Here is a 16,364-nt window from a genome sequence, read left to right as displayed (position 1 = left end):
AAATGACAAGGTACAAAGGTATCGGTCAAAGCTGCTGTACTTGATAAATATGCTGCTTTGCTGTCAAGGAATGGAATGTATCTGAACTATTCGTTGCATAAAAACTATCTTCACAATCTGCCCGATGCATCTTGTCAAGTCTCTCGTGCAATCGAAAATTTCAAACGAATGCCAAGCGATCCCCGACGGCTACGGAGCGTCCAAATGTGGTTTGCGTACTTTCCCAAACCCGTCACCGGACCAGCAGGTACGACCAGCATGCTGTGCAGCAAGAAGTCCCATTTAGTAGTAAACCCGCTCCCACCGGAGGTTTGACGAGAACAACCGAATTTGCAAGCACCGGGAATGGGTGTGACGCTCTCGCCTTTTCAGCAAAGGCCACAGTCACGGCGGAGCGAGCTGAGGTCATCTCGACGTGACAAATGCAACGGTGGTGGTGTGTGTTTTTGGTAAGAGCAGATTGTACTCCGTTTAAGGTGGTTGGTGCCATTGATGTCGGAGACGGAGAATGGAGCGTTTTTGGTCGCTTTCTCTCTTGCACAGCTCACCACAGCAAAGGGAGACGAACGTTGCACTGAACGCTATCTGTCCCCGGATTGCCATGGACTGCACTTCTCAGTGTTTGGGATTTAACCGTTTCAAAGGTGCGGCAGGTATCACTCAGCATAGGAGGCAAGGGGCTGTGAGCCCGTAGGTGCCGGAGCTCAGGATTTGTCATCCTGAGATTAAATTCAATCTGTTGCGGGATGCTCTCGACGATGGGTTTGAAATATGGAGTGTTCAATGTGGTCTGTCTCACCCGGTCCATCGCAGCATCGTGTGGAGGCGTTCCTGTTATCCCTGCTGCTTTGCAGAGCCAGCACAAACTGCTTGCATAAGCCGAGCGAACGTCCAGTCCCCAGGAATCAGGACGGTAGCTTGTTTGCTAAGCTTCGTTTACTTTCAACCCAGTGCTGGGGATTGCACAGCCAACGCATCTTGCGTTTGCAATAACTGCGCACGAACCTGCCTGAAGTTGTCAAATTAACACAACACATGACCCCCCGACCGTCGTATCTGATGCACGCATCAAAGCGGCACGCTTAATTATCGCCCCATGGTGGCGGCTATGCTGGGGCCTCTATTTTTAGCAGCCTTCGTGTGCATCAAGGGCAGCGTCCCGCTTGCTGCTGCTGCTGCATTGCCTGGGTAATTAAAATCCCCTTTTCTGCATCTGCACGCGCATTCATGGTTAATAAGCTAGACGCGCCCAATGCCCGTGTAAGTTGGATGGCCACACAACGCAAGGAAGTGGTGTGCGTTGGGTCAGGAGACAGCCAGATAAGATAGTGCCCCTAGTGCCCCAGGATGAACTGCTCTGAGCTCTGGGGATGGGGTGAATTTTCCACATTTCACCATTTCTTTCGCCGGGCGTCGTCTTTTATGCGGCACTCGCGTTGTTTTGATCACGCCGTATAGAAATGCCATGGGGCTGACAAACATGCCTGAAGATGGATCTGCACAGTATAAAACCAACGCCAAAAAGGGACGGCGGTGGTGCGGGTCGGGGATTTGAATTCTTTCAGCCCGGTACACCGCATCTACATGAACATGCCGAGCGCGGCCATTGCCCAAGTATGTCGACGCCGTCCCGGTATGGTGCCGGTGCCGAAAATTGGACTGCTTCAAATTCCACGAGTTCCTTGCACTCCCCCTCCCGGTGGAGCCGAACCTCACGGCACGGTTCCATAAATTTCAACCACACCCATCCCGAATGGTCTCCGCTGTGCTGTACTGCTGGTTGGTTTGCCGTACTGCAACGCTGGGACACATTCCAGGCGTCTAGGCGATGCATCGCCAGCTAGTGGGAAAGCACGCTACATAAGTCACCGCACTGCATCCGTCTGCATTCGCCAACCAGGGCTTGTTGGGTTGGGAGTCGAGCGCTTTCTTCAAGATTTGGACGATTCGCCCAACCCGGGCACGACCCAGGACGAACGCCTGAGGGCGGGCCGAACAAACAGTGCAATGGTGGAATGGTGAAGTTTGACCTTTCGTGTGGCAGGATCCGCCCCAGATCGCGCTTGTAGCGCATGCATACCCGTGGGAAGGGTGTGAGAAAACGATGTCAAGCTGTGTGTGGAACCGGTGAATGAGGCAGAGAAAACTCATCTCGAGAACGGTGGGAAAAATCCATCACATTCCCTTTTTGTCTCAGGGGGTGCGTTTCAACACCGGTTCTAGAGCTGAGAGGTTCTTGAAAAAACACATGACCCTGCACGTTCTGTCTTCCTCTCTCTCTCTCTTGCACGCTTTTCTATCGCTCGCACGATTACGAAGAAGTTCGTACGAGTTTAAGCAGCTGTAAATAGGAACAATGAAAAGTAAATCGTGCTCCCCACCCCCGACGCTTAACCTCCTCTGAAGCGTTCTGGAGAAAAGCGTCTGAGCCTTTCCTTACGATTTGTTTCTTTTTCTATTCATCTCCACGTTGGCACGATGTTGCATCCAGCGCACGCATATGGCTGTTGACATTTATCCTTTCGTGCCTTTTTTTTTATCATGACATTTTTCCTCCACTTGAAACGGCGCTGGAATGAGAATTCGTCGCATTTCTTTCCCATTTTTTTTTTGTCGCACAGAAAATCACACTTGAAGATGCAACGGAATGTGTGACTGTACGGGGTGAAGTTTCCCGCCCGGGGAGAGAGTGTTTCTGTCTAATTGGTGGAAAGATGTCAAGTGCGTTTGTATGTGAGCGTATGCGTTTCGCGTTAAAATGGAACGACTCTGAGTAATGATGAAGCTGGCATTACAATGGGTAAAAGAAATGCTTCCAAGTGTGCGCATTCTTAATTGCCGAGTGAAGTGTGCGTGTTATGAGTTGGAATTGGATGTGAGGAACATTTATTACGGTACGATAGTTGCTTGCTTGCTGGAACGTCGATAGCAGGCGAGCAACCAGCGGGAATGGTTATTTTATTTGAAATGGATTTAAGATAAGGGTGCGCCTTTGTGACTTGTTTTTTTGGGCTTGCATCGTACATATTTTTGTAAAATATAGGAACAAAATCAAACTCTACAAAACATGGTAAACAATTTAAATGCTAGAATGAAACGCGCTACAATTTCTTAATTTTAATAAAAACATTTAAGCTTGTGCGTACACCATGTGAAACGATTGAGTGTATACACTAACTCAAGACGCTGCTTCTCTCCCAAAAGTCCACTCTATTTGGTAGAACAGCGGTCGAGCAAGTTAATGCACGCGTTGCGCCAGCACTCTAAGCTCGCCCGGGGCTTAAGCGTGCATTGGCATCATTACTCTCCGACCGACTATGGCGGCGGCAAGATAAGACACCGGCGCGCTCACCGGAGAACGGATGAAAGTTCAATAAACCACCACCATCGCCACCACCGCCCAGCGGAGGTAAACATTGGACTGCATTCTTGGGCTACAGTAATGATACGGTGCTCGATGCAAGCAAGCAAAACCATCGCTGCTAGGCCAATGGTTTCCATTGCAAGATAAGGTGTATGCACCTTCTTGCCGACGGTTCCGGCTTGTGGCGGGAATCGTAAACAGGGAAACAGTAAACTCTGGCACCAGTGCCGGAACTGTGAATCAGCGAGTATGTGTTGTTAGCACTGTTTTGAATTCCAGTTGTGTGTATGTCTGTGTGAGCGTTAGAATTATGATCGGCAACCATCACAGCGCCACCCATCTAGTGCTTGAGAAATGAAATGAGATTGTGCATTCTAGGTCCGAAGCTACCATTGATACGCCACCATTGTGGTCCGAGTCGAGGAACTTCATCGGAACGTAATGGCAGGGATGTTAACCTTCCGAACCTGTCCCGGCCCGAGTCGGTAAACAAATAAGCTTAGGAGCTTCCGCCGGCCCGCTGATAAGCAGCCCAAGCTCGTTCAAAGCTCGATGCAGTGCCGGCAAACCTCCTTATCGAAACTTCTCCGTTGGCCGTTAATTCGTTCCACAAAGCCGTCCGAGAACGATTGTGCACAGCATGTCCCGAGGTGTGTTGTTTATTTGAACGACGGGTCGAGGTGAATGAAAGCGCCCTACGGTTGTTCTTTCCCCCACCATCGATAACGTTCGTCTGTGCGGGGAAGTTTTCCCTGGTTTTCCGTGGAGCTTGCAGCGAATAAATGCCATTGCGGAGGACGAGCGCGCGCGCGAAAGTCAACACAACACCGTACCGTCCTTCTCCGTGGCATGGTGGAAAGTTAAAAGCAATTATTGAAATTCGATTATCGCTCAGATGGATCAGTTTACCAGCCGAGCGTGCTGGAACGCCCGCAAACGTTTGCCGTTTGACTAATGTGGAAGCTTTTCTTTTCCATCGTCTTTTTGATTATTATTGTTTTGTTGTCCCCCGCTTACAGAGCAGCCCTCACGCTACTGTGCAGCTTTTCCTGCTGTCGTCTATTTGTTTCGCTAGACAAGTGCGCTGCTCAGAGCGTATTATTTTCCCTGCACCCTCCAACGAGTTTCGGGTGCGTTGCTTGCTTGCTTGCTTGCATCGACAGAATATTTCATCCTCCCCAGAATATCGTTGGCGCTGTATACTTCCAAGAAACATTCGAAAATCGGGAGAGAAAACGCCCTCGAACGTACAACGGTCGGGTGGCGCGGTCGGACGGAGAGGAAGCCGCAAAAATGAAATTTGTTGAACTGTCTTCCATTTCAAAGTGCAGCTCGCAGCCGAACCGGAAGATCCTTCTTTTCGTCCCTGTGATCCGCCGGCTTCCCAGTGTGCGCACCCGTGTGAAGTGGAAATTTTCGTCAAGAGATGATTCGGAGAAAACTCGCTGCCAGTGATCGATTTTTCTTCGAGCTTCGTGTTTTATTCCTCCTTCGATTTTTTTTGTTGTATTGCTCTCACTGCAAAATTGAAAGCCCAAAGCGAACTGTTTACTTTCATCTCGTTTTCATCTCAATTCGAGCTTGTCGCAGCTCAAGCATATTATCCATTTCGCTCGGTTTAATGATTTTTCTGCTTCCGTGTCTTGCCACAAACAATGGTTTGAAGTGTGCCCCGTTATGAGTGGGGAGGGTGGAATGTGAGCAGTGTGGTGTGGTGCTGTGATATAGATTTTCATCGAAATGTTGAGCCACAAAAAATAATGCTAAAGCAATAGATTCATTGATAAATCGTGACCACTTGTCTCTCTTTATTGCTCTCTCTCTATCGCTCTCGCTCTGCCCGCGGGCAGTGGAAAGAAGCACGAAAAGAAGATAATGGAAACTTCGAGCTGAAAAGCGACTACCAGCAACCAAGCACACCCAACAGCATCTTCCCAGCGTGCGAGGTGGGCGCATTCCCTATTGAAACACAATAAGCGCTGGTAGACGTTATAGTACCCATCATCAAAAGGCTAAGACTAGATCAAACAGTTTGTTGCGATGGAGGTAAAATAAAGGTAATGTTAAATGAAAATAAAAACGGAAGAAAACGACCCCAGATGAGGTGAATCGCTCTCCCCCGACGACGGTACTACAAAGCGGTGGGAGATGATGTATAAACGGTGCCCAGCAAGGAGGATGTTTCGGGTTCCGGTGCAGGTGTAACGACCCCGCTCTAGCAACAGCCGGGCTTCCGGCTGGGGCTTCTGCACACTGGGCTGGCACAATCGCTCAACCGAATAAGCGCGGCACATTATGCCGAGGAGCATCCTTCGCGGTGGTGTTTTTTTTTCAATTCCACTGTCGCCTTTCCTTTCGCTTTTCTTCCACCGGTAGTTTGTTTTTTTCGTGCCATCCTTCCGACGGAAGTCTTGTTGCGTAATGTTGATGTTTTTTTTGTTGCTCCGCTCGTCATTGATCCATGTCGCAGCGGATTAAACGCCCCCAAAGCAGGCACGTGGATAAGATTGCTTATCAATTTATCTTTGCTTTAATTTGAGTTACTGCTGTCCACCGCACAACGTTGATGGATCGGTTGATTAATGATGTTCTATTCCACGTAACAAATGCGCAAACTTCGATTGCTCTGCATCGTGATATATTAGTTTAATTAAATCTTTATTTTGCCTTGCAAACTTTCCTCACCATCAGTGGCTTTCCAGTGATTTATTTTTGGAAAAATATTCCTCAATTTATGCAACGACATTCCACTGCTGCTGCTGCTGGTATGGGTATTGAATTATCATCGCAAGTAATTGAGCGCATATTTGCATAGCACTCCGGCGTGTGAATGTGCCGTACGTGAAATGATTGAATTGTGTGTCACAATACCCCCATTTCCCCCGGTCGGGTATACCTGCTCCAAAAAGGGACAAACAAAAGAACGTTTTGGAAGTTGCAATTGCACCGGACGGAATGGAATGGACCACCGCATGCCTTATTGATGCCGGGCAGCTTTTCACTGCAGTAGGTGCGCGCAGTTGCAAACTGTCGTAAAAATGCAATGCAACCAATTAAACAGACTAAATATTTGCTTTCATGGTGCTAATTGATGGCTGCAACCGGCAGCGGATGGAGTTCGGAATGTCAACTTATCGCAAAACGGAAAGCGACCCGTATATGGCACGAACGGTCACAAATTAAATACCGCAAGTACGCGTTGCCACGAGGCAAACCTATCAGCTGTTTCTGTTTCTCTCTCTCTTTCTTGTTGTGTGTATTTTACTTTTGATAGATCCAGTTTGCATCTGTCACATGTCATGTAAACATGCGGGGAAGAGAAATTTACCCGCAAAGCACCATCATTCGATTGATGTATGATCGAACATTTAAATTTGTTACTCGACAGGGCGATAAGAGACACAAAAACAGCTTTCAAAGGAACATTTGCCGTGTATGGCAGATTAATTAATCAAATTAATAAAGTCCTCCATGTTTGGCTGTGGGCATCACACCTATCGATCGCACTCGTTTGCGAAAATAAATTAAAGGTACCGGTCGTAATGGAAACGAGCCTTTGCTTTGGCAAAAAACGTAACACGCAGAGAAACACCAACACAAAACGAGGCACCGGTCGTAATGGGAAACGAGCCTCTGCTTTGGCAAAAAAACGAAACACGCAGAGAAACACCAACACAAAATGGGATGTGAGATTTCGTTCGCACTTGAACATAAAGTGTCACAGTTTAAATTTTCAATCGTTTCCGGTTTAAGCATACTTCAACGGTTGCTGTAGCAACATGTACCACTCTTCGTGCAATCAGCGTTGGGATCGTTTTTTAATAGCTTTAATAGAGAGTGAGAGACGTCGCAGACAAACAAAAAATGACATCGTTTAATTGAGCTCGGACCGGGAACGACAGGCGGACGGGGGAGGACAGCAAAACAATGTTTTGCTGTATTTTTCTGCATTAAATTTTTATTCCCACTAACCCTCATTCACATTCTGTTCGTTCGAAGCCGCACACTGCACTGCTCCTCGATGTGATGCGTGTTTGCCGTGTCACGTCACACACCATCCATCTTGTCCGCCCTTGTCGTTTGGTAGCAATGAATTTTCATTAGTGCCATCGGTGGTCGTGCATATTCAAGAGCCATCCGTGGCAAAACTACGAGCAGCGCGTACCATTCTCGACGCTCATTGCTGGAATGCATTGCTGGCGATGAAAATGTGACGACAGGCAGACAGGCGATGTGCTGCTGGCAGAGAGGGTGGACGATTGGAGTTTGATTAAAATGACATTGAATGTCCGCTTGATTATATGTGCATATCGATGGCTGATGTCGCTTAATGGTTGTGATCTGGAAGAGGGATGTAAAAAAGCGGCATTGAAGCGTTTTTCAATGAACGCGATCGATTGCTATGGAAAACAACGGTAGAAGGAAGTTTAAATGATTGTAATCAGGGTTTGAATAATTTTGGGGGTAGTTTGAAGTGTTGATTTACAAATAATTATGATATAAAAATCTCACTTTTGGCAAAAGAGATGAGTTGTTTGGGGATTGATTTTATTTTCGGGAATGTAAACAGTGTATTGGAACTGGTGTTGGGTAAATCTGGTGTAGATTCATGAATCTGGATGAATATTTGAAATGATTCAATGAATCAGAATCTCGCTTGAAAAGATTCAAGCATTGCAAAAGATATATGAATCTAGAAAGATTGTCTACGGATTAATGAATCTCAAGAAGTTCATAGAGCTTGAGCTGCTTCTTAATTTTCTTCTTGGCCCAACGTGGTCATGCTTTCGGTTTTGAGATTATTTAGCATGTAATACGCTGCTGAATAGTAATTCCTTACTACGATGAGACGATCAATGCAAAGCTTCACTCCCGACGTGCGAGTTAACCACTTTTAAAGTCAAATTGTGCAAATTCAAAATCAGAAATATCTAACAAGTCACGAATCTTCAGAGGATCTTGCATCTTTATATATTCATGAATCTGTACAGGTTTATGAATCTTAATGGGTTCATTAATTATTACATATATATTAATAATTCGAGGTTCGATTCGAGATTCGAATCACTTTTCGTTGAACATTTAATAAAAGTTTCATGACACACAACACTATTTGCAGCGTATGTATGATGGCATTGCAATATCATTTCAATCATTTAATCGCTTAAGTAACGTAACATCTGTCTGCAAACGCTTACATCCAACAACTATCTACCAACATCCCTCGTTCAATAGTAATTAAGTAATACTACAACAAAAAAAACAATTCCCCACCAACTTCCTACCTCGGAAAACAATTCCACACTGCAAATATTTGCATTTATGCATCATAATCTAATGCACAATCGCGCATGAGTTGGCAGTCAGTATCGCTCTCTGGTACACACTTACACACAAAAATGCGCCTTCCAGCCCGTTGAGCATGAGCCGAATTTTGCCAATTAGCAGTCGAATGATTGAATGCTCCAAATCAGTGATACTGAAACGGAACAGTGATTTTTCCATTGCAGCAGTTGTGCGTGATTCGCTAACACACCCACCCACCCACATCGTTGCTCGGGTGGAAACCTCTACCCTACCTTCCACCCTTATCGAACGATCGGATCCGGAATTGGACAGGCGAAAAGTGTATTTGATGCGCTTCGTTCACCTCCGCTCCAGTTTTAAGGTCCGCCCCTGTTCCCCTACGCATCCCTGCGTTCGCTATCGATTCACCTTTAAATACGCACATAAACAAACCGAACGAAAAATGCATCGCTATCACAACGTACCAAACCCCTCCTCGCGCTCCCAAGCCTAACCTCTCCTACCGGAATGTCCGGTAGCGCAGCCAGGGCCCAAAGGGATTGAAAGTCATATTTTGTGTACGTTTTCAATTAGTGACGGCACATTTTTGGCCAAATAATCGACCCAGTACGGTGTGGGGGTTGAAGCAACAACAACAACAAATGATAGCCAACCCCGATCAGTGGGGTTAACTGTATTAACTTTGCACAAAACAAACACCCAAACAAGCAAAGCAAAGAAAAACGCGGCTTCGATAATAAATTCCGCACCGCGGGGAAACAAAAACACAGAAAGCAGATGACGACAGGTAAACAAATGATTTTTCCTCCTCCACGCGTGGCGGTGTGGCTCTCCCTGTGCCGGATGTCAGGTGCTGATACCGCCCGCGGCACCGTCAGTAGTCGTCCACACACCACGTTGGTAGCGGAAAATTGTGGTCGTATTTTACCAACCCGTGCTGCCCGTCGAAGAAGCACGGCAGTACGGCTACGTAGGCATGCATTTCCGGACCATTGCCGGGTTTACGGTGTGCTCCCGGGGGTTGCGAAATTTGGAATGGCTCTGGTTCGCCCGTTTCGGTTCAATCCGCACGGGGTGGAGGATCTGATGTCGAGCGGGGCAAGGTACACACCGGTTCAATCGCTTCGAGTTGGATGGTAAAAGTAAGCGTATAAAAAAAGCAAAGATAAAGAAGATTTTCAGTGTTCTGTAGGTTGTTTTTTGTTGTGCTCGCTCTCCAGAGGAAATTCGTTCGCTTTTTGTGTTGTTTATTGTGCGCGGGAAAAATCGTACCGACCGAGGCGGCGGCACCACCGACAGTAAGCACCATGGGTGAAAGGGGTGGACAAAACGACGACGTAAATAATGGAGTAATTTAAACCGGTAAAAAGGGAGATTTCCAGGGTTTTTTTTTGTTTATTCACGTTTCAACTGTTAGAGGATATCGTTCTTCTGCTGTTGGCTTATCGTTGGTAGGCCGTTTATTTTCACACGTTTGCGGGGACGTTTCGGGGCCGTGGTTTTCCTTCCAAAACCAAAGCTCCTGTCAGTATCAAAAGCCAATAAAAGGATTGGGTGTATTTTAATGTTTCGGTTGTTGTAAAAATAAGCATTTTTCGAAGCGGCTTAATAACTTTCCACTGAAAATCTCTGTTTTCGTAGCTTAAAGTATTGCAATAGCGATTGTACTGTACAGCAATGGCAGCGACACATAAACCGTCTCTGTTCTGACTTACATTGTCACATAAACAAGAATAAGCCTTGCTAAGGGATTGCGTTTCATATTACCTACACCCTCAAATACTTATTATAATGTCGTCTCACATGAATGTTTCTTTTCTCTTCTCTCTTTTCCAAACCATAGTGCTTCTAAGACGTGCGTCATCGCAGACCAACGACTTTAAAAGGTATGACCAGTTACCAGCCAACTCATCGTCCCTTCGAATTAGCAAACGGGACACTAAGGGAGCCCTGGGACGTGTAATGGTTTTCCCCGGGCGAACCGAATTCAATTCCATTTTCTGCAATACATTTGGCGTGAGTTAAGCACTTCATTCCTTCCCATACATTTAACACCTGTGTCACCTGGCGCGGACAAAAGGGAAGGCAACAGTAGAGTAAAAAAAAAAAAGCAAGAAAAGCCGAAAGCGAAAGTGATTTGAAAGGATCACGGCGCAGCACGGCAGCAAACAATCCGAAGCTTACACCAAAGCACACATCTTCAAATCGATTTCTCACCGGTCGCCGTTTCCTCTCCGCTGTGGGGAGGCGATGTTCGCTCGGCGCCCAGGACACGGCATTTATCGAAAATCAATTTCACCTAAAACTCCATTCCAGCCATCGTTTTGGACAAGGTCTTGTTTGTCGCAAGGGGGCAGTGTGGAAGGTGTCCACACCTGGCCACACCGCGTACTGATCAAACGTGACCCAGCAGAGAGTCCACGATAGCGGAGCCAGCGTTTTTTACCCGTCACACACACGCCTTAACAGCGAATCGTTGTCTGTGTGTGTGTGCTTCACGGGGACACATTGGTGGATGATGTGAGCACCGTGGAGCTAGGAAAAGTAAGAAATAAACAACAAAAATGTAAATCGCCTTCCATTCGCTGGTGGAAATGTGGCGCCCCATTCACATACCGGCGAGAGTGCCGGGCGGGCGATTCGTTCGAAATGACACGAGCTCGATTGTGTACGTTGGTTTGGTTGTTAGTTGGATTCTAGTGCCGGTTTTTAGTAGCCCCCGGGTGATGAGAAGCATCAAGGATGTTCCCTTTCCCCCTTCTCATCCTCATTCCTCCTTCTTGCCAGGAGTCTCGGGAGGATTTGTGCGAAAAATCTTTTGCCTGAATACGGTTGAGAAATGAATCGGAACACATCATCCTTTTTTCATGTTTCTTTCTTAGAATTTGTTCGTGAGCGAGAAGGAGAGAGAGAGAAATAGAGTGGGAAGAAAAGCGAAACAGGCGGTATACAAAACTGTTTGTCCCGAACCACCAACCATGCCCTCTGCCAACGGTTGGCGTCCTCGGTGAGCGTTTTTGGAGGCTTTTTACGGAGAAGAATAGAAAAATAAGCCGTAAAAATGGGACGACAAATTCTCCCCCATCTTGCCAACATATTCACCAACACCGGCGTGTAGGTGCCGGCATGGTGTGGTGGACGGCTTAGTAGCTGCAGCACCCCCGTGTGTATAGCGTGTGCTAATGCTATCGAAATTTTCGTTTCTCCACTTGGCTCGTCCTTGACTCGGTCTGTCCTCGGTGATGCTGCTGCTGAGCCACCTCCGAGTTTGGTTCGATGAAATTTTGGAACACACAGCAGAAAGCATTTTCCCTAGAGCGAGAGAGAGAGAGAGATCGATCCAGAAAAGTTGGGGGGAAAAATCAGCCCTCATACACCCGATTGCTTCAATCGGGGGAAAAAAATCTTTCAGAAGGCGAGATTGACGCTTTGTTAAGCGAGAAAGCACTGACAGCCGATGACAGCCGACGGGGCAGTAGGTAGTAATGGTTTACACTGGGGGGGCGGCGAGCAGCGTGGGTGAAAAATTGATGTCGGCTAAGCGCGTGTTCTTAGTCGAACCGTGGGGGGAACGGCTAAAGTGAGCGAGCGAAGGATACAAACATTGAAGTGATAGCGAGTCGGGTACGCTTCCAAGCCGGAGTAGAGCAGAGTATTACTCGCGCAGCATTCACTACTGCCGGCGAGCATTGCTGCTGCTGTTGCTGACTTTTTGCCTCGCCTTGGGTATGCTTAGCGTTTCGGTGCCGCAGCGCAAATTCAATCTTAATTTTATTATTTATTTTTGTCTTCCTCAGCCCATCGCAGTGGGGTCCCATCGCGTTCGCGTCTCCCCGTTCGGGGGAAGATTCGCAAGCAAAACAAATCACGCGCGTAAGAAAGAAGCGCGAGGAAACACAACGCCAGAAACCAAATTGAACGCAAAATCGATTCATTCATACCGATAAATGTTTGCCAAAGCAATGACAGATTGACTGTTTTGTGTTCCGACAGCCAGCAGTTGGAGTGGAGTGTGCTTTCGCTGTGTCTGATTTTGCCATTGTTTACCCGTCGGAAAAGGCGGCAGCAGTAGGAGGCGCGAAGGATGTGCTTTCATTGCCCCATTGCTGCACGCCAGTGACTCCTGTGCCCGCAAACACGCCCGAGCGCCATGCAATACCATCGAGCGGGGTTGGGATAATCTTACTCGAGCTGTGTGTGTATGTGTGTTTTATCCCTTTTATTTTGTTCTGAATTTTTGTATTGCTTGCGTTTGAAGTGTTTTGTGTTGTTTGTGGTTGTTTTATTTTCTCGGAAAACCCAGATTCACTCTGACGGCGAGGTATGAGGAAGTTTTTGCAGAGCGACATGGATAGATAAAATGAATTAGATTTGCGCCCGGCTGGCGCCATGGTCTATACTCCTTTGCGCCCGGAACCGGGGACGCTCGGGCGGTTAATTGACGTACCATTAATTACTCCCACCGATCAAGATTGCAATGCTTTTGTTTTCCGGTGCCTGGTTGAGTTCCATCCACGGATGAGTCCCGTGGGTGGGTGGTGAAATGGTCGGACGAAATGGAGATGGGCGATTGGCGATCAACTGATACACAAGGGCTTGTTGTTTTCGTGGTTCTTGTCATTGCTGGTGCTATGATTAGTAACTGTCTTCATGTGCAGTCACGGAGGATGGAGGATTAGGAGGACATTTATTTGAGCTTAGGATTTGATTAGCTGGCGAAAGGAAGCAGAACGATATTTTATGAATTTGGTAGAAATTCATGAAACTTTATTTATAAAGCATACTATTTCGTTTGCAGCTATATGGCTATCAACTTTTGTTTCGTTCTAAAAATACCGTGATTGATCGAAAAATTATCGGTGTGAAGTGATTGGACAAAAGAAGAAAATGGTAGAAAATTTGAACTTCATTTCGATCAATGACCCAAATGAGGCGGAATAATAATTATAGCTTTCTAGAGAAATTCGTTTGTTTAATGATCATTCTCTAGCTTTCCATTTTTCCTGGAAATCGATCCATTTTTATATCACATCAAACATTCTATCAGTAGTTTTTTTTTTGTGCCAAGCTTTATCACGCCTCCACATGGCTGGTGGTATGAAACCGAACCAATGGTTGACATACCCAAGTACGCAATTAATTTTAATGCGGCCATTAGCAAATCTTATACGCCAAACAATCGATGAAATTTTGTGTGAAATTACGGCAATATCATAACGGTGTAAGCAGCGTTTTAATTGTACTGCCATACAAACCCATACACACTACCACACATTCGCATTCATTCTAAAGCGAGAGTGTTATGGTGATAGTTTTTGGCTCGTAAATATATGATTATATGCATTTTCCATGAACCGCACGCGTATGTGCTGGCGCGCGACGGTCGTAAACGGTTCAACCGGCAATTCATAAAACTTTACACAAACGACGAACCTGGTTTCACTGCACTTTCTCCCGTGTCCCTCCACACACCCGGCTTTCAATCGTTTCGTTTGCTTTTTATTAAATCGGATAGAAATGGCTATAATTATAATTTACGGTGCGAGCGCGCGCGTCCACCAGATCGGGCCCTGTGTAACTTCCCCACGAAGCGGCTGGTGAGTGGGCCCGATGGCGGATGGTGGTAAATTAATAAATGCCTTTTCCTATGTTGACGTTTTGTGCCGCAGTGGTGGTGGGGGTTTGGGGCTTCCAATGGTAGCGTTTTTTCCGAAGCCCACAATCACTAGACCACCAGGCACTATAAAACCACACCGCCCGCCCGGGAACCACCACGATGGGTGAAGCGGCTTAGAGAGGTATCTGCCACCTGTCTGTGTGTGTGTGTTTGCGTGTGCAGCCAACGTGCCTTGGCGTGTGGCAATGACGGAAAGAGCGCGAGCTTGTTTTGTCAATAGTTTCGCCCGTTGTTTCGGTGATTAAATCGTGTTTGTCTAACTTTCGCGTAGCGCCAAGTTGTGCGCTGCTGCCGTCCACCGCACCTCCGATACGCTCGTTCGGGGAATGTGTCTTTGCACAACGTCTTGTGTATAGGGGGCTTTGATGCTTAAAAAAAGTGCAGCTAAATCCGATAGTGATAGGCGAGCGACGTCGGCCAAGTCACACGCAACTGAGGGATGTTTCTGTTTTTTTTCCATTGTTTAAAGTTTCCCTAAAAGCTTCAAGTTTTTGCTCCCTCTGTTTGTAGTGTATTTTCTTTACCAAGGTTTGTTTGCTGGTGAGTGTTGCTAGGCGCACACTAGCGCAGGTGAGTTTGTAGTAAAGCTGTGTGATGGTATTCCTTCGCTAGCTGCTTGCGTATGTTGGTAGCAGCCCGTAGATTACCGTAACAGTTTGTGGGCATCATGTTTTGCTCCCTTTTCGCCCTGGCATCGTTTTGATTTGACTTTGCGTCTCCGAAGCCTTTCGCGCGTGTCATCGCGCGTCAAAATGAAAGTACTGCCTGGGCGCGTCTTATCACGCAGAAAAGAAATTTCAAATCCAATCAAAAAGTTCTGCACGAGACGCGGCGGAACCACAGCAGTTGCCTTGCGTCACTCGGTTCGAAACTCTTTTCATTTCGGGACCAGCACTGCGGACGGAAAGCGGAAAGAAAAAGTCAGTAATCAGGTTTTCTTTTACGTTATTTTTATACAAGTTTAGCGAATGGGGAATGACGTAAAAAAAACCTATGAAATAGGTAAATTAGATTGTGTATGTAGCAACATATACCACACATACACACTGAGACTAGGAAGAAAACTAGGACACGAGCAATGAAGTGAAAAAAATGAAGCTTGAAGCATAAGAAGCATAAGTTGAACTTGAAGCGCATGGAAAACGAAGAAACAGCGTTGAAGTAAAATATTTACTATCAAGTTAATTTAACCGCCATCTTGATCATTGCAGGCACAAGAAAAGCTTTGCTGTTCCCCACCGAGACGATCATAATCTAAAGCCTAACAGCCTACTCACTTTGTGATGAAAGACCGTCCGCCTTTTGCGATAGTGGTTTGTTTTCCCGTTGTGTGTGTGTCTGAAAAAAGCCGGTTAAAAGTTTCACATTATCTACGATGACACCGGTGGAAGTAAGGCACCAGAAAGGAGGACCTTCAGGGGGAGTTATTTTCCGTTGCTGTTTTCATTCCGCCAGCGGGGAGTGTATGATAATCGGAAAAGTAAGCCATCAGCTTTCAGGGGGTGCAACTGAGTTGTCCGAACATAAGTTTCCCCACCAGACTGTCATTTTTTCGCTACGTTTGACGCGTACAAAGAACGGATGCTTTTCGTCCTTTCAGCGAAGGTGAAATGAAAGCAAATGCACTGAACAACTCGTGTCAACACTTTCATCGTGCAAGTATGATGCGTGTGCCCTTTTGGCTCCCGCCTTCGATTCGACGATGTGTATAAACATAAAGTCATGCTCGGGTCGTTAATTTTCTGGCACACGACGCTGCCCTGGCCAGAATTTACGGTCAATTTATGGTTTGCCACCGAGCGGAGGAGAGTCCGCAGCCTGTGGAGACGTGTCGCGACCCAGTGTTGACGAGAAGGCTGGCGACCCGAAAGTCGCGACTGCGTGGGATAATGCTGTTGCTACTCTGAACATTTTCTTAGTCTTTTTTTGTGCAGACGTAGCATTAAAGGTAACACGGGACGGCCATTAAGGAGAGCTGGTAGCTTGACGGAAACACTTTAACTGGATAGACGAGCG

The 16,364-nt window shown here is 46.7% G+C and overlaps 1 protein-coding gene across 9 annotated transcripts in view; it reads left to right on the top strand.

Annotated features, from left to right (window-relative positions):
* LOC120898768 overlaps positions 1 to 16,364 on the top strand; it is a 135,470-nt gene that overhangs the window by 33,857 nt on the left and 85,249 nt on the right. For 8 of the 9 annotated variants that reach the window (XM_040305158.1, XM_040305089.1, XM_040305139.1 and 5 more), the window contains one exon: positions 10,515 to 10,557. The exons of the other annotated variant lie outside the window; for it this stretch is intronic. The gene's annotated coding sequence lies outside the window, so the exon portion shown is untranslated. The remainder of the gene's footprint in view (positions 1 to 10,514; positions 10,558 to 16,364) is intronic. 9 annotated transcript variants of the gene reach the window in all.

Source organism: Anopheles arabiensis, chromosome 2, assembly GCF_016920715.1.
Source record: "Anopheles arabiensis isolate DONGOLA chromosome 2, AaraD3, whole genome shotgun sequence".
NCBI lineage: Eukaryota > Metazoa > Arthropoda > Insecta > Diptera > Culicidae > Anopheles > Anopheles arabiensis.
This window is presented reverse-complemented; position numbering and strand designations above follow the sequence as displayed.